Raw genomic sequence first — 24,055 nt, forward strand, 5'->3', positions numbered from 1 at the left:
GAGGGGAGGAAGAGAGTGGAAATAAAGAGTAACCATAACATTCCTCAACCAATTGATGGGTCATAGTCAAATTGTCATTCTTTCCCAAGTATGTGTAAATATTCACCTTATATCCAACGTTTCAACCAAATATTGATTACCTATAAAGAACAATAAGAAGAATTGTGAGACAAAATCGAAACAATAACTTATTCTGGCGACTATTTTTACACTTGTATGAGTTGGTTCCTAAAACCAATAAATCAGATTGTCGATAATTTAATGAACTCGCCATGCTTCCTTGGCATTAAAACACTGCTGCCACAGGGGAGCGATCTTGGTTGAAAGTTCCCTTCAGAGAGAGAGACAGAGCAATTAGTTTAGGATACTGCCTATGATAAGAGAGTCATGGTGTTCAAGCTCAAGACTCCTTTACAGCACGAATACTTGATGTGTTGGTTTGAATTCAAGAACCAATCAATCCCTTGCGGTGAGCATAATTATAAACAGTCAGTAGACACAGAAGACCACAACTGATTCCTGTGACAATGACCACCTGCCAACACAAACGGGGAAATCATCCAATATTTTTTTATAGAATTTTGTGCAGAAACCTACAGCCAAATAAATTTACCTGCAGAAATTGCAAGCATACCCATTTAAATATGAATCCATGGTTATCATTCCAAGTATACGGGATATTCATGCCAAATATTGCGGTCACTAAAGAAAAGATGGATATACAAACAAACCGAGCAGTGGAAAATTAAACTGAGCAAGAGGTACCAAAGATATGGTGAGGCTTGGTAGAAAAAAATTAAACCGAGCAGTAGAAAGTGGCTAGTAAATATGTCCGCAAGCTGGTCTTTACTTGAGATAAATGAAAGTTTGAGAGCCTTGACAGCCACACGTTCTCGCACAAAGTGATAATCAAGGTCAACATGTTTGGCGTGTGAGTGTAAGATAGGATTAATAAATAGATATGTTGCACCCATATTATCACACCAAAATGTAAGCAGATCATGCAAAAAAAATGCCAAGCTAACTAAGTAAGGATTGAAGCCAAATTAATTTACAAGTGGTGTTAGCAACAACTTTGTACTCAGCCTCGGTGGAAGATCGAGCAATGGTAGGCTGCTTCTTAGATCCCCAGGATATCAGATGTGAACCAAAATACACACAAAATCCACTAGTAAATTTGCAATTATCAGGACAACCAGCCAAGTCAGCATCAAATAAGGTAGACAAAGTAAAGGAGAATGAAATAGAAAAATGCAAACCGAAATGAGAAGTGAGAAGCAAGTACCTAAGGATGCGCTCAATAGCTTACCAATGAGGGACTCTAGGACAGTGCATAAATTGACAAACCTTATTAACATCAAAGGAAATGTCGAGTCGAGTAAAAGAAAGATACTAGAGACTCCCAACAATGGAGCGGTAAAGTTGAGGGTCCTCAAATGAGGAACCCTCCAAGGCAGTGAGTTTGGCACACGTTGACATGAGAATTTACACTAATTTTGAATTGTGCATGTTTGTTCGTTTAAGCAAGTCAGTGACATACTTTGTTTGAGACATGCACAAGCCATGGGAATTTCTATAGACCTCGATTTCTAAAATATAATGCAATGATCCTAAGTCTTTAACTGGAAATGAAGCACGCAATGCAGTCAAAAAATCATATATAAGCGCTGAACTAGAGCCGATAATAATGATATCATCCATGTATATCAATACATAAACTGAATTAGAAGTATTGCAAAAAATAAACAAGGATGAATCGGATTTAGAAGCATGAAAAAAAATAGTCATCAATTTATTGCTTAATTTCAAGAACCAGAACGTAGAGAGACTTACCCAATTTGCAGATATGAGTGGGGTAATCCGGATTTGCAAACTCCGACAGTTGATGCATGTAAACATCTTCTTCCAAGTCACCATGCAGGAAGGCATTTTGAATATCCAACTGATGTAATGACCAACCAGAGGAAAACAGTAATAGAGAGGAGAAGATGCATGGTCGCATGTTTGACGATGGGGCTATAAGTTTCTGTGAAATCAACCCCAGCTTGCTAATGAAACCCTTTCACGACAAGGCAAGCCTTGCGTCGCTCAAGAGTGCCATCGGGATGCTGTTTGGATTTAAGAACCCATTTGCACCCAAGACTGTTAAGAGAGAAAGAGTAAGGGATTAAATCCCATGTTTGGTTAAGGAGAAGTGCTTCAACTTCAGAAGCCATTGTTGCACGCCATTTGGGATACATGGAAGCCTCCATGAAGGAGGTTGGTTCTTCTAGGATAGGAGTATAGGTAGAGCTCGTTAGATGTAGGGAGGGTTTTAAGGGTGGCCAGGGTATGGTGCCATCAGAACGGTGAAGGGGGCGATGAATATTGTTGGGGGAGCATGTAACCATGGGGTGGCTTGGAGTTGCAAAGAGGGATTGCGTAGAGGAGACAGTTGCAGCGCTGGAAATTCAGTTTGTGAAGGGGTGGCCTAGGTGATTGAGAAGATGCATTATGGGCTTCAGTTTGAGAAATATGATGAGGTGAAAAGGTGGGCTGTAATAGCAAGCTTGAAGGTAAGATGGGCTCAAAAGATGATGAACTGGGAATCAAATGGGAATTTGAAGAAGACATGGGTAAGACGGGCTAGGAGATGATGAATTGACTGAATTTTGACCAGACCCAGGTTGAGGAATTGATGCAAAGGGGAAAAAAATTTCATAGAATTGGACATCTTGGGAGATATAAGTCTTACCCGTGGGAATGTAAAGACAGCAATATCCCTTATGATTGGGCTATAGTCCATAAAATCACAGGATTTAAAACGAAAGTCTAATTTGTGGTGATTGAAGGGACGTAAATTGGGCCAACATTGACATCCAAAGTTTCATAAAAAATTATAATCCTGGGGTTGATGAAAAAGGATTTGAAATGGGGATTTGTTATTTAGGATTGGAGTGGGCATATGGTTGATAAGACAAAATACCGTTAAAAAGGCTTTGGCCCAAAAACTTTGTAGGACGAAGGCATTTGCAAGAAGTGAAAGAGCAATTTCTACAATATGACGGTGTCTTTGTTCAACAGTCATTTTGGACAAGTGAATAATGACACATCACACAATGGCGAATGCCAGTGTATTAAAAAAATTTATGTAAAGGTAGAAATTTCCCTCCCCAGTCCATTTGAACGGAAGCAACATGTAATGAGAAGAAATTATTAACATATTTGAGAAAAAGCTAAAAAAATAGTCATAACATCGGACTTAGATTGAAGTGAAAAAAGCCAAATATATTTAGAAAAGTCGTTAACTATAGATAAATAAAAACAACAACCAATGGTGGAGGGCACAGGCGCCGGTCCCCAAACATCAGGAAACAAAATATTAAAAGGTTTGGTTAATCTAGAGGTGGTGGGAGGGTGAGGTAGAGTATGTGACTTTGGCCATTAATAGGTAGATGAAATTTTTTTATTGTAAGAGTGGTTGTTGCAAGGGTTTGGATGACCAAGCCAGGAGTGCCAAGTATGTGGAGATGCAAATTCACCAATAAATGCTTGAGGTTGAAAGGAGCTAGAATGGACAAAAGCTAGTTGTGTCGAGCATCAGTAGGCAATTCATCTAGCCCGTTCCTAACGTGACCCTGAAGTAGAGCTGCTCATGTGTGCAAGTCCTTCACAAAAAAATAATTGGAGTGAAATTCAAGAAAACTAAATTATCAAGGCAAAATTGACGGACTGAAAGTAAATTGCGAGTAATGGAAAGAACGTGAAGGAGTTTATGGAGTAGGAAGTTGCCAGAAAGAGAGGGTAAATGGGCGGAACCAATGTTCTAAATGGGGAGTGTGGATCTAGCACCAATGCTAACTTGGTTGGATCCTTGATAAGACGTAGCATCCAAATTTAAACTGGCAAAGTCTGCCGTAAAGGGGTTTGTAGCTGCTATGTCCAGGAACCATGCACTGGAATTGGAATTAGAAGTAGTCGAAGGAGCAACTATGTAATAAGTAGCCAACGAAGTCGGTGTAGAAGCTTGATAGGCTTGATTAAACCTGTGATAACAGGCTATGGCAGTGTGACCAAGTTAGTTGCAAACCTGGCACATGGGTCCACCAGGAGATAATCGATTGGAAAAGGGAGCTAGGCTTCCACAATGTCCCCACTACCCCTAATGACCATGAAAATAATCTTCCCTGCCTTTGCCAGAGACAAGACTGGCAAGAGACTATTGTGTAGTATTGTGAGCTGCAAGAGAGGTTCCTGAAAGGGGAGAGAGAGAGAGAGAGAGAGAGAGAGAGAGAGAGAGAGAGAGAGAGAGAGAGAGAGAGAGAGAGAGAGAGAGAGAGTTTGATGAGCAATTATTGACTCATGATTCAATAAATAATTAAACACTTGTGGAGTAGAAAAAGGCTCAGGCTGAGTAGTTAAGGAGGTGACAATGGACTCATAATCACTCCCAAGACTAGCAAGTAGATGATAAACTCGGTGGGTGAAAGGGGTTGGCCGATTGCACCTAAGGTGGCAGCTAGAGAAGGAACTTCGTTGAAGTAATCTGTGATGGAAGGACTCAATTATTCCACCTGGGTTTGAAGAGTGTTCCACACATCATATGAAGTAGAACAATTGAGGACTTGAGCAAGTACAATGTCTGAAAAAGATGCATTAAGCATAGAAATAATCAATTGATCTTGCAAAACCCAGGTGAAATAATCGGGATTTGGCAGACCATTGATCGTGGAAGGGAGCTTGGAATTAGAACCATCTATGACCCTTGAGAAATGGGACCATCTTTGCCTTCCATAGAAGATAATTATCGATTGCAAGCTTGATGGTGATAAAATGTGTGGCGGAGTTGATGATGGTGGGTGGGAGGGAAGAAGAAGAGACATCTAAAAATTCTGGGTTGGCCATAGATGTTGTTTGTGTGAGTTATCGAAAGGAAGTATGGACGTTAGTCCTTGTATTGCTTTGGATACCATAAAGAAACTAAGCTATTGAAGAAGAAAACAAGCAATGCACATAAGATGCTAGAGGAAAGGCTACAGAGAAACTTAAGCTTTTCATTTATATTTCTTCATGTTCTATCACGCTATACATATATTCTTTTTGCTATATTTATACAGATTTTGCAAAGAGAGAATGAGATTAGAATCTTGATCATACGGTTCACATTGATGCATTTTGTTATAAAAAAACAACTCATTCCCTTTTTAACTAAATGCATCTAAAAAAAGAAAATCAATATTTATCATGTAAAATGCATGCAATAATGCAATTCACTACATATTATTTGGTATTTATACGTTACATTAAAAAACACAAAATTACAATATATGAAAATTACATATTAAAATTGGATTGTAAAATTGCATATCAAAATTACATGCAATAACATCAACTTCATCTATATTGAGTGAAGGCCTGAAATCTCCTTTCCTAGCAAGTAGGCCTACCACTAGGACAACCTTGACTAGGTGCTGCATGCATGATCAAGTGACATAACAAAACATGATATTCAGCTAATTTAAAACAAGATATCAAATGGGAAATCATCAATTAAGTATGGTATTAACCACATGCAGCACCTGAGTATTAGGACTATAAAAACACACATAAGTAGTTGGGAGGAAAATAATTTATTCTGTAAGATAGTGAATCTTGTTTAGGATGAAGGACACAAACCACTTATCATCCTGAGTACCTGAACCTTGCACAGTCCAGTCCATTCTGCTAAAAGAAGCAGGAAAAAAAGAAATTAGACTACTAATAAAATATCCAAAACCACAAAAAATGGCAAGGACAAATTATCATTTAGGAGGACATATACACAATAACTCTACTTATCATCCACACATACCATACCTATTTTAATTTTTTTTAAAATTTTTCCATAACAATTATGTAGTGTATAGATGATAAATATAACAACTCAGTTAGTTTAATAAGAATAAAATAAAATAAAAAATAATATTAAAATATATAAAGTGTGTGGTATGGGATGATAAGTAACATCCTTCATATATGCTAGCTTTTCAATAGTCAAGATTAAATTTTCAATAGCTATAAAATTGTAGGATCAGATTTTACCAATCTGCAAGAAGTCTCCCATCATCAAATCAAATTCATGAGTGACTTAAAATACCAAATGCAAAATGTAATTGAGGCACATGAAATGAATACATCAAAAGCTCCAAGAAAACTTACAGCAAATAGATCTAGATAATTGCATGTACAACAAGCAATACAATGAAATACCAGCCATCCAAGACTCAATCCAACTAAGCATAGGATATAATCAACAACAACAAGACTCAATCCATCGAGTCAGAGTCACTGTATCAATAACATTTTGTCTATTAAACAACCTAGAGGCCAAAAGCTACTTTAGATCACAGACTACACAAACCACTAGATGAACATATGGCAATGATCAAACTACAATTAATTAACATTAACTCCCATATAAACCAGCAGCAATAATAATAAAGATCAATCATAGAAACCCATCTAAAACTTGGGAATCATTTGTGAAATCCACTCAATGCAAAAATGTCAAAATAATAGGCATGCTCAGATCATGGTGAGGTGAATAAACTCAACCATGCATAAAGACCCATAAACAAAATCAAACAATATATGGTAAAAGCTCAATGTCACAAAGACCCTAAAGACTCAGAAACGATACAGGGTAAAAGCTTAAAAACACATGGAATCAACCGAGTGTCTTGCTTGTTTGAAAAGAATCTGCAATAAATTAAAAAAAAAAAAAACAACACCCAGATATTAGAGCACATCAAGGATTCTGAGATCTGCAAATAAATAGAAAATAAAATATGAATTTTGAGATCAAATCTAAGAGTAGATCTAGAACAAAAAAGCAAACACAACTCAAAGCCACGTCGTACTGCAGCCATGGTGGTTCTTGAAGGCCACCCATAGAGGATCTCACAAAGAGATGGACAACCAAGGTTGTGTTAGTGCCTTCTTGTGGTTGTCTTTCAGGGTAGTCGTTGCTCGATGATCCTCAATGCCACAGAAGCCAAACTATGGCAAAATCTTCAAACAACCCACAAAAGGAAGCAAGAGTACTAAAAGAAGAAGATTGATGGAGAGAGGGAGGAGGAAGAGAATAAGAAGATGGAGAGAGGGAGTAGGATTTCGACTGGACCTTGATGCCTCAAAAATTCTGAGTTGAATATTATGGAAATATTCGTGTTGCATGGCATTCGTGCCACTTAGATCTAGCCTCATCATCTTTGCCTCAAACTTCTGCTTCTTTAGTTCAAACATTTCTGATCTTTCGCGGTCTGCCTTCAACGCAGCATTTCTCCACTCTTCCATGATCGTCACTCTATCCTTAATCATCTTAGCTAAGGCATTCTTGATCTCACTACTGTTGCCTACCATCAACTTCCGCTTCCTCTCCCTTTCTTTTTCAGCTTTTTTGCCTGGAGGTCTCTTAGCAAGAACTTAATCGAGGAGGTCTCCAAGTCCTCCTCGGTTATATCAACAGCAACTTCACCAAACTTAATTTCTTGTGGCCTTCTCTTCTTACTAAGGGTAGAGATGTGTTGCTGCCATTTTGGTTGGTATCTCAAGAGACACTAACAATGCTCCATTATAAAATTACACTTTAGCATCTCTTAGTACAACATATTTTCCTTCTCAATCTACAAAGGTATAAAAAAAATTTGTTAGTTCATAAATAAGCCCTACATAATTGCATGACTAAAAGGAAATAGTACATACCTTGTTTTACTCCGTTGCACTACTTGGGTACAATAACTCTACTTGTGCTACATATGCACAAAATTTATTGGTCCATTTTTGAATCGTGGACCACCAATTCATCAAAAAGCTCTCAGAATGGTTGGCAATGTTCGGTTTTTTATGCTCATGATAAAATATGGTAATCATTTCTTACATTTGAGTGAACTTTTGATCAATACCCTTTATCGCATCAATGCTAATGTTGAGCCAAGTTGAGATGAGGAGGTTATCTTCCTCTATAGTGAAAGATGCACATCTTTAAACTTTTTTTGAAAAATACCTCTTTTCACCATTATTGGGAATTGCTTGGACCATAATATTAGAATGTTGCATTAGGATTACAACCCTCTCCTTCACTTTGTAAGAGAGTAGTGAAGAATGGGTCACCATCAAAATATGTGTTCATCCTTAAAAAATATTAAATTTTCAAGAAGTCAAAAAAGTTATCCGGTATTCAAGTCCAATAAATGAGTTGGTTGATCACATGAATCTGTGCAAGGACAGTCATGCACTATCTGAGATATATTTACCTAATAACCACTTGAGGAATCTATGCAAGAAATTATTCTATAATAAACATGTTAATGTTTTGGGTTCCCAATAGTCACTTAATTGCAAAAATAAAGTAAAATAGACTGAAATTTGAGGTACAAAGTGGATAACCTAAACTATGTATGCATAATAATAAGTGAGCAGCAAGAAAGACATTAATGAGGGGTTATTTTCTCAAACATAGAAGAACCACGTGTGGCAAAATAACAAGTCTGACCCCAAATCAAGCACTACCAAAAAATCTGATTTTAAACAATTTGGAAGTTTTCTCACACTATGTTTCAGTTCCAATGTAATGTGAAAAAAAAAATTTGGGAGTCAAAATAGACATTACAACAGAGTGAATAATTTAGAGAGATTCCTATTATGTTCGTCACTGACATTACAACTTCCACAAAGAATGAGAATATTGCATGCAGGAAAATGAAAAAAGAAAAAAGAAAAAAAACACAGATATGTAGGATCTCATATATTTACAACTTCCACGCATAAATAGACATGTACCTTCTTCAGAACACAGATATGCAGGATCGGTATATTGTCTTGTTCATGTATAGTTCATTCAAAATCATAGTTTTCAAGCCTCAAATGAAATCTTGGTTGTTGCTAGGCAAGTATTTTTAGAGAAACATTATAAGGCTGTAATTAACATATAATTAATCATGCATGTTTGAGCCCAAATTATTATTAGACCTAACCTCAACCCCGACACAGAAAACCCACCAATTATTATCAAATTCGAGAAACACTAACTTCAAATTATAACAAACACGGGTTGGGTCTCATCTCAAATGCTAGGAGGATTTGGTTTGTTATAAACAGGGGAAATTTTGTCATCTCTTGTTCTGTAACAAAATATATTTGGGTTTAGATTTTTTAGAACCTAATTTATACCCAAGTTTAGAACTGTTTTCTTGCTATTCTGAAATGTTTTTTTCCTTCTATTTTTTAAATCAGAAAACTGAAAAATCTTAGAACAAGAAGGGAACCAAATGACTCTATTTCCTCATAAAGTTTCAAACCCTAAAACATCTGGATAGCAACACACAAATGATTAAAGAGAGAGAGAGAGAGAGAGAGAGAGAGAGAGAGAGAGAGAGAGAGACATTCATATGAGTCCAACCACAATCCTACCAATTTATAAACAACAAATACCAATCATTTGGGTAATCGAGATTTCTTGCTGCAGATTTGTGGAGGAAATCAAAATGCCTTCTAGACAATGATTCGCCGGCACTAGAAACAGTTTCTTTACTCAATGGTCCTTTGAAGCAAAATACACAGAGATTCAATCACTTAATGGAAAGAAAATGTCAGAAAATCTAAACAAAAAAGGGAAAGGAAAACCTTGTAGAGAACGCACAGAAAAGACGAAGAGAGGAGCAAGGAATAGAAATTATCGTGCTAGAAGATGACGAGAACATGGACGATTGACGGAGAGAATGAGCTTGCGGGTTGAAGAAGGACTCCAATGAACGATGGAGAGAAGGAGGGTCGAAGAAGAGAAATCTGCTTTCGGGAGAAGAAAGAAAATAAAGAGGAAATAGGAAGATTTCGGGATGAAGAGATTGAAAAAATGAGGGAAAGAGAATGCGGGAGTTAGATGGAATAATCAAATAAAGATTTTGTATGTGAATTGTAGCTCGCATGATATAATGAGAAGCTAAGATTTACTGTAACGCAAGTCTTGAACTTTTAATGTTTAGTTAGTTCAATATAGAGGATTTTTTTAACAAGATTATAAATTTTGGACTTGCAATTGGCATTTGCCATTGCCAATTCTCTTATAGCCACCAGCCCGCTATTCTTTTTGTAATTCCTTCCCGGATAGGCCCAATATACACTACAACAAAAAATATTTTTTGGGATGAAAATTTTCGTCCCAAAATATATAGATTTCGTTCCAAAAGATTTTTTGGGACGAAAAAATTTTGTCCCAAGGTCGTCCCAACATCACTGTCCCAGAAGATATATTGGGACGAAAATCAGAATTTCGTCCCAAAATATATCTTTTGGAACGATTTTGAAATTGACCGTTCGATACCGTTCGAACGGTGGATGTTTTTGTCACGGTTTAAATTCGTTCCAGAATAGCGTTCGAATGCTTCTCATATAACGTTCGAACGTTAACGTCTCTTTTGAACGGTTATCAAGATACGTTCAAACGCTCAGTAGAAATACGTTCGAACGTTAAATGAGACGATCGAACGGTATAAGAGTTCGAACGGTGTTGATCAAAGTTCGAACGATATTGTAATGTCATGCGTTTGAACGGTTTTTTGAGCATCTGGTATCGTTCGAACGGTTTGCGCATTGTTGTTTGAACAGTACATTATCGTTTGAACGGCATGCCCATTAATGTTCGAACGTGACTCGGTCGTTCGAACGGATATTATTTATATTAAAACCAATAATTATAAAAAAACTAAATACACATCCATATTATTTGAAAAACATAAATTAGGAACTGTTTAATTACTCACAAAAGTTTTATAATAAGTGCGAAGAAATAAATAACCATAAAACTAGCATTATTCATACATAATTAGATAATGTCATAAGCTAGACGTAAAAAACCATCAGTTGGTTAGAGGCCTGTACTGTTGCATAAGCTGTTGCATTTGGAGTTGCATATCTCTCCTGAACTGTGCTTGTTCTTCTTCATGTTGTTTGAGGCGCATCTCCATGTCTCCTTGTCTCGCCAATTGAGCCTCTAACTCTTGTTGTTTTGCAACCAATTCTTCAATTCTACGATTCGCATTCTCTTGAGCTATAGAGGCAGACCCGGAAGAAGAGGAAGAGGGAGAAGGTTTTACACAGCGACCCAAACCCCTCAAATATCCTGAACGTTCACCCAGAACTTGTGTAAAAATCTCAACATCTGTATTTGAGGAATTTTGATCTGACGCAGATTCAGCACGCAGGGCAACCATTTTATCCTACACATAAGATAAAGAGTTAATATTATCATAAATATTCAAATATATTTATTTAAAACAAATTATAATACTTACATAATTTTCACGGGCATCAGGATGACTCCACTCTCCATTACGATTAGTATGTGATGCAGCATATAATTTTGTCAGATCATAATTGGCATCTGAATCTTGCTATAATAAAGATTTGTTAAGATATAAAGTCATTATGATTGATATATTCAGTTAACTATATACAAATGAAAGAATAGCAATACCAATTTTTTAGAGAGGCGGTGGAAAAATCTTGAGCCTGCATGATGAGTAATCTTCAATTTTGATCTATTTGTTTTGTTTATAGAACTTCGCTCCTACATAAGAATTCAAAATATTAGAAAGCGAAATTAAAAATAGGACTAAAATAATTAAATTAATTATACCTTATATGATGGATCCTCAAACATGTCACAAAGTTTTTCCCAATCAGAAGGTTGCACATCTTGAAAAGGATGTTGGCGTGCTTCTTCACTATTCTCAAACTTATTATAATGCTCATGACACCTCGCCTTATACTTGCGGAATGCATTACTCATAAGCTCTTCCACAGTTTTACGCTCCTCTCTCCGACCAAAATTTAATTCGAAATCATCCTTACAGAAAAAAGTTTGGACAAAAATATTATCATTTATAATATTCTAACTTTAAAGTAAAATAAAATTATAAGTCCAATTAAATTTCATTTATTAAACATTACCAAACAACGCTTCTTGATAAGGTCCTTAACATCTTGGGGGACTTTCTTCCATGAACTTGTTGCCAAAGGTGCATAAGTTCGTGTAAGAGCACCCACATGCGATGCAAGCCAAGCTGCTGGTTGTCCTTCGCCTCCAGTATGTTCATCAAGAATGTTAACTTTGATCTTACCCACCTTACGATATTTTTCCAACGTCACGCCTCTCGTAATGCCTCGACCTTGACGAGATTGTACTGTGAAGTCATCATGATATATAACATTATAATCAATTTTCTATTATAATCTTAATTAATAACTTTTATGACTATTAGAATTTTACCTTGTTCTGTAGAGTCAATCTCTAATGGTGAGTCTGAAGGAGAGCTAGGAACAGGTGGAGATGGGTTGCGCACTTCCTTTCTCTTCGGAGGCATAATTTCAAAAGACTGATACAATATTCATTAAGTAAAATAGTGTTCATCATCACGTAATGTGAAAATATAATTCGTCAATCACTATCTGTATCAGTATCATTTGACAATTCAGTCTCATCTTCTGTAGATACTTCAGATGAATCAACACTTTGCTCAAGTGTCGCATCAACAATTTCAGCCTCAATATCTTCTCTATTCAATGGAATCATCTCATACTGGCTCAAATCCACAAACAAATTAAAGACGGGCTGACTCTCTTGGTATGCTTCTTGAGTAGAGGCATCATCTTCTTCTTCATCTCGCCCTTCTGCCTGAGGGATAACATCATATATATTTCTTGGAGCATATTTTTGTACTACTCGCCATTGAGTTCCCAACTTCGGGTCATCTAAGTAGAATACTTGAGATGCTTGAGAAGCTAAAATAAATGGATCATCCTCGTACCATTTTCTTGATGTATTAATACTCAAGAAATATTCATCATCACAGACTCCAGTTCGAGGATTGCTTAAATCCCACCAATCACACTTAAACAGATACACTGCAAGCTCCCCCAAATATTTCATTCCAATTATATCAACAATCACTCCATAGAAATCAATATTTTCTCCATCATGACTTCCCTCAACTAGTACACCACTATTTTGTGTTTTCCTATAATGATCTCGATCTATTGTGTGATACCTACTACCACGAGAAATACATGCAGAATATCTTGTAGCCCGTCTCGATGGGCCACACGCTAATGCATACAATTCATCTGATATATCGTTTGGATTATTGGCATGCATTTGTACAACCTACATATTAAGTAAAACGTCTATTATATCAATAAAAAAAACAATCAATATTTTCTATTTGTATTAAATGAAGTGTCGCATATGTAATGTCATTACCCGTTGTTCAAACCATCTCGGAAACTCCTCTTCATGTTTCCGGTCTATATCATTTACTCCTAGTTCCTTGAGCATGTTAATATGATCACTGAAATTGATGATTACCACATGTATTTTATATTATTAGAATTTTGCGAAAGTAAATGAGCGAATACTAAATTAAGAAAAGATTAATACTTACTTCAAGTAAATCTCTATTTCAGGGCAATTGTTCAGCACGTACCACTGAGCTTTCTCAAACTCTCTTCCACATAAGTCATAACCACGCACTGCACCAAGTGGACGTACTTGTTGGGAAAACACGGAAAACACATTTCGTTGTCTTTCTCTGTCAACGTCAAAGTTTCTTTCTGGCCGATCAAACCTAGTGTCAACTCCGTGGAAATATTTGGAACAGAAGGTATGCCACTCATCATCAATATATGCTTCTGCAATTGATCCTTCTGGGCGAGCTTTATTACCAACTGTTCGTTTCAACTTCCCAAGAAATCGTTCAATGGGATACATCCATCTATACTGAACTAGTCCTGCAAGTCGAGCCTCACGTGGCAAATGGACGGCCAGGTGAACCATGACATCGAAAAATGACGGTGGGTAAATACTTTCTAGCTTACACAATATGATGGGAATTTCCCGTTCCATTCGATCCAAAGCTTCTACATTTAATGTCCGTGCACATAAGTCTTTGAAAAATAAACCCAACTCAGTCAAAGCCACGCGCACGTCTTTAGTCAAGTACCCACGTATACCAATAGGCAAGATACGCTGCAAAAGGACATGACAATCATGACTTTTTAACCCAGTTATTTTCCAGTCATTTGTTCGCACACACCTTGTCAAATTCGAGGCATAACCATCCGGTAATTTAATTTTCATTATCCACTCACAAAAAGTAGCCCTTTCATTCCTTGACAATGTATACCACCCAATCGGCATGTAAACGGACGAACCATTTTCTTGCAACTGCATTTCCGGTCTTATTCCCAACCGCTTCAAATCCTTCCTTGAGTTTAATGTATCCTTCGTTTTTCCTTCGATTGACATCAATGTTCCCAATACGGATTCGCATATATTTTTTTCAATGTGCATAACATCAAGACTGTGCCGTAATTTTAACTTTGACCAGTATGGAAGATCGAAAAATATACTCTTCTTAGTCCAATTCAACTCAGAAGTAGCTCGTTTTCTCTTTCGTTGTTTTTTACCAAATTCATTACAACCAACATCTACAAATTGTGCAAGTAAATCTTCACCAGACAAATATGGTGGAGGTTGGCCCCATTCAACAGTACCATCAAACATTTGTGAATTTCCCCGCCATCTATGATCACCAGGTAGAAATCGACGATGACCCATGAAACATAATTTTCTCCCGTAAGTGAGCCATTCAGATTTAGTATGTTTGTTACAAGTTGGACATGCCATTTTCCCCTTAGTACTCTAACCTGACAAGTTTCCATATGCTGGAAAATCATTTATTGTCCATAAAACGGCAGCATGCATCTTGAACGACTTGCCTGTTGATGAATCAAATGTGACAACCCCATTCTCCCACAAATCTTTCAATTCTGCAATCAATGGCTGTAAGTGTATGTCTATATCATTTCCCGGCGATCTCGAACCTGGAATGAGCAAACTCATCATGAAATATGGATCTTTCATAAACTTTCACGGTGGTAGATTATACGGCATAAGTACGACTGGCCAAGTACTGTGACTAGTACTCATGTTCCCAAACGGATTAAATCCATCTGTTGCCAACCCAAGTCTCACATTACGTGGTTCTTCTGCAAACCATGTATGCTCCTTATCAAATTCCTTCCACACCTGAGAGTCAGCAGGATGTGATAAAATATCATCGTTTCTAACTCTGGCTGATGAGTGCCATATCATGTCTGCAGCTGTTGCACGTGACATATATAATCGTTGTAATCTAGGTGTCAATGGAAAGTGGCGTACTACCTTTTGCGGCACATTTTGTTTGTCAGATGTCCATCTTGACTCGTGGCATATGGGACATTCGTTCAACTGCTCATTCTCTTGCCAAAATAATATGCAGTCATTCTTACATGCATGTATTACGTTGTAATCAAATCCAAGTCCTCGTTTCAATTTTTTTGCTTCATAGAAGTTACGAGGAAGTGTATTATCTGATGGCAGTGCCTCCTTAAACAACTCGAGTAACATATTGACAGCCTTAATTGATAATCGGCACATTGATTTTATGTGTAGCAGTCTTACTGTAAATGACAACTTATTGTATCTTCTGCATCCTGGATATAGCTCACGTTGTGACTCATTCCACAATCGTGCAAAAGTATTATGACCCCCATCATTTGAACTTGATGTGTCCGTGCCACCTTCATTCATAAACATTCCCGCACCGATGTCACCTAACATTTCTTCCATATCCTCATCATACTCATCTCCAACAACATCTGGTTGTACATCTTCATCAATAGCTTCTTCTTCATGTGGAGCATCGAATGAAGTTGGATATGGTTCCCCGTGTAAGACCCAATCAGTATAACCCTTGTCAATACCTTTTACAAACAGATGCTCTCTCACCAAGTCTATCTTATGAGAGCGCAAATTCCTACATTCTTTACATGGGCATCTAATACGTCCATCACTATCACATGTACCCAATGCAAACTCTAAGAATTTCTTAACACCTTCAGCATATACGTTGTAATTCTGACCCAAACGATCGCTAACTCGCATCCAACTCTTATCCATGCTGACTATCTTCATTATAAACAATCACGTGTGCATCAACAAACAAGCAAGCGCAAATTCAATCAAGGAGTATGCCACCTTACACCGGGTAGTTGGTCCTATCCCATTCGGAATTGTAAGATCATAGTCGCAAACCTATCCTCTATAATCTGTCACGCCCAACAAAATTTCAGCAGCATCTCCCCATAGTTCTCCAAATATGCTCGTCTGGTTGTGTGCACCGACTTATCCATCGTCGATACAACATCACCGAAACTGCATATCCGGAGAACAAGGGATAAATCTGCCAAAATCTTAATGCTGGACGTATAACAGATATAGATCGATAGTTTACGAGAATGATCTTACAATTCCAAACTGTCCACTCTGGACAATTCAAGAGTTATCAATCTTTCAATTAAGGCGGATTGATAACTCTCGAACGGGTCTAAGGCTAATATTGATGAACAAGCAATATAAGATATACCAATATTTAACATGTATCAAACAAATAATTCAACATCATAAATAATTAAGTTTTGTAACAAATCTTAGATGATTTGTAATTTAATTCATTCTCATTTGATTATTTGAATCTTTTAAGTATTTAAGTATTATTAAATGTAGATTATAATTAATTAATTTTTAATTACACTCCTGCATTTAAAATGATAATTATTTTAACACTGCCCAAGAAATCGTTCAAACGGTGCTCGTCACCGTTCGATCTAATATATTACGTTCGAACGGAACACGAATACCGTTCGAATGGATTACTTCCAGAAATCACTCGTCTTCAACCTCCGAAAATCCCAAAATTTACAGTCCATATTACATCAAAAGATAGCAAACTATATGACGAACTCATGTAAGCAAACGAAAACACTTATATAAAAACTAAAATGAGGTCAAATTTAAGGAGAATACCTGATTTGGAGAGAAAAAGCAGAAAATCAACCAAACGGTAAAAACTCTTCACCAAACGGTAAAAACAACCTCTTAATCCGAAAATATAAGAGATTGATAGGAGTTAGTAATATTTGAGGGCTATATTAAAGAATAATGGCGTTGGTTGGAACAAAATGAGCGTGGGAGTGATGCTCGGTCGACTGGAACGAGTGCGAGATTGTGAGGTTCTGTCGTGTAAATGTAGAACAAAAACGTTCGAACGGTGTTTAATGAACATTCGAACGTCAAATCGACTAGCGGAAAAAATTTCCCCCGCTAATTTAACATTCGAACGTGAAAATTGGCGTTCGAACGTTTTTGTTAAACGTTGGAACGGTTATATTAGACCGTTCAAACGTCAAATCGACTAGCGGGAAAAATTTCCCCCCCTAATTTAACGTTCGAACGTTAATATATACGTTCGAACGTATTATTAAACGTTTGAACGCCAATAGTAAACCGTTCAAACGTTTAGGTTATATTGTTGCATAAAGTATTTTTTTTGCACTATACCTTTAAATATAATAATTTCTAAATGTACTATAGTTTAGAGCCATAGTAATATAACTATATAATATATAATCAAACATATATTATATAGTTTAGTAACATATATAGTATAAAATATCAGATTACATCTAATATTATAGTCAAGTACTACATATATTAACCTATTATATATAACATATATATGGTATCATAGCATAGGGTTATATGTATCACATGCATATATATATAATGTTTATTTCTATAATATTAATAGTAGATATTTAATAATAGAATATCTATTATTAATATATATAGTGTCATCTATACTAGTATATATATGTGATACTAGTTAATATCACATATAATATATATGTTATATAAATACATGAACATAGCTTCATGTATATAGTAGTCTATATTATATTAATTATATTATATAATATAACTTATACTATATACTATATAATATTCAATAGTATAATATATTTTAGTACTAAATATAATATAATATATACTATATATATAAAAAATTATATATATAATACATAGTGTTTAATAATATATAAGTGCATTAAATATATTGCATTTAATATATTTAACAATTAAAATATATTATAATTGAATTAATTATTATATTTAATATAATTAATACCGAATATTGCATTTAAATATTATTTATTATCATGAAAACCGATATTCAGTTAATGCGTTCGAACGGTATAACTTACCGCTCGAACGGCACTGCATATATAAGCCATCCCGACGTCATTTTCACGCATTTCCTCCGTGAAAAAGCCTCCAAACCGTCGATCTCCGCCGTTGAACGCCGTCTTCGCCGCCGTCAACAGTGCCCACTCGAAGCCCTTACCTCTAACAACCGGTATTTTTCATTTTTAAAGCATTTTACCGTTTAGATTTAGGTTTTTGATAGATTAATTGTTTAAGTTAGGGTAAACCGATTTATACATCAAAATAATCGGTAGATTTGCATAAATCCATGTTAGGAACGTTTATTTAGGTTTCTATTGCATTTATTTTGGTGTAAAATCTAGGGAATCGAAGGATTCCATGGATTTCAATGGCCGAGTCGACTCGGCCTGGAATCCCGATCGACACGAAGATCGTTCGAACGCTACACGTAGCGTTCGAACGATCTAACTTAACGGTCGAACGGTTTGTCTGAAACCGTTCGACCGTTACAGTAAACGTTCGAACGTTTTAGCTTAACGTTCGAACGGTAATTAATATTATATTTATATTATTAATATTGATATTGAGAAATATATTTATTGTTAATAATGTTGTTCAGAATATCAAATATTATTAAATTGCTGTTTGTTTCAAACTACTGTAAATTGTTCTTTATTGTATTTTTCTTGTTAATATTATATATCTAGTTTGTAATTATAAATTTCAGGTTGATTATAATATCTACTTCTAGACCGGCACGTAAGCGACGCAATCTTGGTGAGAGTAGTAGTGGTCCAGTTCGGGAGAGGACAGTTTCACTGGAGCGACCAGTGAAGATTTCTGATTTCCAGAGTCTTCTCTGGGAGGGTCATTCATTGCCCTCAATATTCAGTGATCGTGGTTGGGGACCTATCTTGGATGAACGGGAGGAAGCATGGGAGCCAGTCTCCTACATTGACATTGTTGCTGAGTTCTATAGAGAACTCGGCAGTGCCAGCGCAGATGATTCTGGGGCCTACAGTATCACTGTCCGAGGAGTACCCGTTGTATTTTCACGAGATGGACTTGCTGAGCATCTCGGTATTCCTAGGCTACCAGATGCATATCCGAATGTGGTGCCTAGAGAGACTGATCCTTCAGTTGAGGCGGAGACAGCTGAGGAGGAGGCATCAGTTTATACTGATGAAGTCGATACCCTTGCTGATCATGAGGTGAGGGATTTGGTTGTCGGTCCAGATGCTCCACCGTATGACGAGACGAAGAGCATCAAACAGGCAGATTTATCTTCTTTCTTTAAGATATTAAATTTGATAATTGCCAATAACATTGACCCTCGGCAGCACAAGACAGAAGTTGGCATTGATCGGACGAAATTTATGATACGGGTCGCTCGTGGCATTCCTATCGACTTGGTGGGGTATATATTCGATAGGATTCGATCAGAATCTCGGTACATTTCGATGGATATACTACCATTCGGAGTCCTGATCACCCGATATCTACTATGTGCTGGTGTTGTGCCAGATGTTGCTGAGCGTAAACGGGAGCCGATGGGACCGATAAACAGCACCACCCTCTCACGCAGCACGGGACACTCGAGACTGCGTTTTCGTGCACATGTTCCAGAACCAGTTGATCCTCACGGAGATGCACAGCCGGGAGATCATGGAGTCTCAGCTGCAGCTGCAGAGACATCTACACGGGCCGAGGCATCAGTCCACAGTGTTACTCGTGAGGAGATGGCTGACATAGTGCGTGCAGCGATCAGCGAGCAGACATCAGCAGTGATCGATGCAGTGCGTATGGAGATCCATTCTGCTGTGTCTGAGCTTCGTACAGAGTTTGCTGCCATGTCTGCGACTCAGGTCACCATCAGTACTCGACTGACACAAATAGAGGAACGTATAGCTGCAGTCGAGGAAGTGTGCAAAGACTTGGGGTCTTAATTACTTTATGATAACTTTTATTTATTTATTTCCTGTTTTTTGTATGGACAATATTTTGTGTTTTGTAAATTCAGTATTTAAGTTATATGAAATAGTATTGTTTTATATTTTCTAAACTAATTCTTAATTTAGATTATTCATATTATTTAATTAATCAATTTTTTATAATTACTAGTTAATCTAAATATAATTTGGCAAAAAACTTAAAAAATTAAAACTCTGTCACCGTTCGACCGATTAAAATAACGTTTGAACGGTTAATATGCATCGTTCGAACGGTTAATATTAACCGTTCGAACGGTTTATCTATTTCCCTCCAAAATATTTTTGCCTATCGCGCCAATATTACGTTCAAACGGTAAAAATTAAACGTTCGAAGGGTTAATCATTAACGGTCGAACGGTTAACTTATTTGGGACAAAAATTTTCGTCCCTAAGAATACCGTTCGAACGGTCTGGCATAACCATCGTCATTTTGGAACGAAATTCAAATTTCGTTCCAAAATCCCACTTTTTGGGACGATTTCCAATTCGTCCCAAATTAATTTCGTCCCAAAAAATGTTTTTTGTTGTAGTGATAGTAATAATCCGAACACGTATCGTATGGAGGACTAGTCCACTTAGCATCGGCGAATAGTCAACTACAAATTAACCAGCTAGCTACCGATCATAAAAACGGGCTGACTCATAATACTATATATCAACGATCTTATAAATATGTGTGTGTGTGTATATATTTATATATCAAGATAACAGCTCGTAATTGTATAGATGCAAAGGACTTTTGCACACTCTCAAGTTAAGGTCGAGAGAAAAAAGTGTGTTACTGTTTATTTATTTATTTATTGAGTCATTCGATCATACTGGTTATCAAGGTAAGATTCTTGCTGAATTAGTTTTAGATTTTAATTAATAGATCCCAACGTAAGCCTTTTATTAGAAATGAGATGTACATGTTGGCGTGGAGCTTAAGCCAAAAGGTACGTAAGAAAAGACCACTGGAAAGGGTTAGGGGAGAAGGCATTCATGCATGCAAGAGAGGTGATGATCAGCCTAATTCATCCACCCATATTGATTATAAGTTATAACGGCTGGTAATGATCAACGTTGAGAAAATAAAAAGGTGACAAATTAATGTCGATGAGAATATTAATTTTGTGTGACTCCTTGGCTTATATTATCGGATCACTGATCAATTGCCTGAATTAACTTCCATACAACCTCAAGATCAAAGTAGGGTCAAAGTTGACATATGATTAATTATTGATATGAATATAATTAATATCAAGAATAATTATTCTTGAGTATATAGGGTCTCCTTTCACTACAAGAAATGAGGGTTTTACCCAAAAAGGGTTATGGTGGCTAAATGTATGGTATCCATGAGAAATACTTTGTTCTCATGAACTTGTGTCGTGGAACGTTCATGGAATAAAATTGGTGGGATAAGTTTTTTTCCCCACGACAGTTTAAGGCTGGAATCTATGGACGGACGTAGTGACACCACCCCATGTTCTGTTTTCGCTGGAGTTCGGGGTCCAACCAGCTTAATACAATCGACAAGGTCGGCGATGTTGGAAGCTACACCGATGCTTCTGGGTTTGAAAGTGGTGGACGCAAGCCATGGGAGTCCCTCCAATTGGTGGCCGTGGACGCACTCCTTTTTGCAAAATTATCTATAACAAGCGTCCATTTACCCAACCCACAAGCATGATCAATTACGGGATGTGGCCAAGAAATGGAAAAAAATAATAGAGGATTGAGGAAGAGGTTTGTAGATTTTGGTGTGAGGAGAACAGCAATTTTGGTGTGGGAGAGAATTCTATTCCCACGGAAGTTTTTGTCCAAATGCATTCTCAGTTTTTACAGATTTGGAGATTTTCTTTTACGGCGAGATATGTTCGTGGAAAAAAGACACTTATTACAATGATTTACTGTAAGTTGTACTGATTTCGAGGTAAAAATAATTTTCACTTTCCACAGATCGAGTTTGTGGCATCAATCAAGTATATCCCACCATGGTTTGCCCTGGAAAAAAAATTGGTGGAAAAAGACCTATATTGTTGTAGTGTTTGAAAGTGTCATTGAGAGTTCAAAAATCTTATTGTTTTAATCCTTAAGTTTTGGGCTTCGAAATAAAAAGTATTAATAACGTATCTCCATCCAAAACCCTATCGCGAGGATATATATTGGTTAACGTGACATGATCTCTCGCACATGGATGCATATGCACAATAATCCAAAATGGCATGCATGTTAGATAAAAGTATTTGGAAATTAATTAACTCGAAATTTAAGGATTGAAACAAAATTGTTTTGAACTCTAGGACCATTAATTTTTAAGAAGGCATAAACCCATGGAATAATTATCTAATTTATATCGCTATTATCATTGCTTTAATTTGTTTTTGGTAGTTTTTTTCAACAGTACGTGGTAAGGAGTTTATCCTTATGAATAATTCTATTTGAAAATATTTATACCACACATTATATATATAGCATAATTTGATTTAAAAAAAATTAAAATTAAAATATTACAAATCAAATTAAGTTTAATTTGATCATACATCACGTTTGCAACGGATTCCAATCCATCATTGATAAGATTTTGTTTTTATTTTTATTTTTATTTTTTTGACAATCTAGATAGGTTTATATTTAAAAATTAAAAATATTTTTATAGTTATTTTTATGTACTCTTTGTATATTTTACTATTACAAATAATTATATTATTTTTTTAAATATAAAATAATCAATTTAACTAATCATATAAGTGAATTACACGTGAAACACGACCAACATAAAGGCTGATGACATCACCAAATAGAGGGTGATGTCATCAGCCTGTCGTGAGCAGAGAGGGAACGTCCAAATTTACGGAGAACGAGCTTTAGGAACACGAAAGAGCTTGGGAGACTTTTTTGTACGCAAAAGGGTTGGTACTTGGTAGGATGGGCAGGTCCGGTGTTTATTCATAATTTTTTTAAAATAGATTTATATATTCACTATATTTATTATATAATTAGCGCCCACGTGTAAAAAACTTTAATTTATTCATGCACGTACAGTTAGCAATTGTGCGAACAGCTGTAGAGCACTCCACTATCTACATTCTACACTCCGATGACTATTGTACAATATATTTTACTTTAAAACATAAAGAAATATTTTTAAAATACTAGAGCACTCTTAATAAAATTTTTATTCTATTCTTTAAAATACATCATTAAATCTTATTTTTTCTATTTTATATACTGATTTTTACAATACATCATATATCAATTTATCTATTTTTTCTTTATATCATTTTAATATTATATCTTTTAATATTTTATAACAGAAAAAATACAATAAAAGAAATTAATTTTAAAAAGTACAAGAAAAGATAGAAAACAATTAAAATATATTTACATTTGTATACAGTTGCTTCTACATCTAGAGATAATACCGTACACAAATATAAAATAGAAAAAAATAAAGTATCCATTGGATGCATGTTTTAGACCATTTTTTAAAAATTTTACATAATAATAGGTTTTACAAAATCTATTATGAGTGCTCTTAAATTTTGTAAAATAAAAATATTTTACACTTTACTATACTGATCATTTTACATGTAGAGGATCCTATTCGTTAATGTAAAAAATTTTAATTTATTTCTCTCTTTCCTCTCATACGAATTTCTTCATTTCACACAAATTATTTTTATTTTATTTCAGACCCCTTTTTCTAGTTCCCACTTCGCACGCCTCCTCTCTTATCTTTTGTTCTATTTTATTGAAAGTATCTTACCATTGCTATTATTAGTATTGGTCCATTATTTGGTGTATCAAAGCATCAGGAGTCTATTTCTAGTTTTGATTCAATAAACCTAAACTCACAAAGAATGTGAAATTCAAGTTGTAAAGACTAAATATTATAGAACTATACTAATATACATAGTTTAGTTTTTAAAAACAAAAAAAAAAAAAAAATGTATCTTGTGGA

At 35.9% G+C, this 24,055-nt stretch overlaps 1 long non-coding RNA gene across 2 annotated transcripts; it reads right to left on the minus strand.

Moving 5' to 3' along the window:
* Positions 1-58: 58 nt before the first annotated feature.
* On the minus strand, positions 59-9,867 carry LOC122277708. Of its 2 annotated transcripts, XR_006229097.1 has the most exons (4): positions 7,142-9,867; positions 5,656-5,700; positions 1,834-3,647; positions 59-535 (listed from the first exon to the last, which is right to left on the minus strand). It is a non-coding gene; the product is annotated as an uncharacterized LOC122277708 (long non-coding RNA). The 2 variants fall into 2 exon arrangements; XR_006229096.1 differs by having other exon boundaries at positions 5,656-9,867.
* Between the last annotated feature and the right edge of the window lie 14,188 nt (positions 9,868-24,055).

The sequence above is a fragment of the Carya illinoinensis genome, chromosome 1 (genome assembly GCF_018687715.1).
Source record: "Carya illinoinensis cultivar Pawnee chromosome 1, C.illinoinensisPawnee_v1, whole genome shotgun sequence".
NCBI classification, from domain to species: Eukaryota; Viridiplantae; Streptophyta; class Magnoliopsida; order Fagales; family Juglandaceae; genus Carya; species Carya illinoinensis.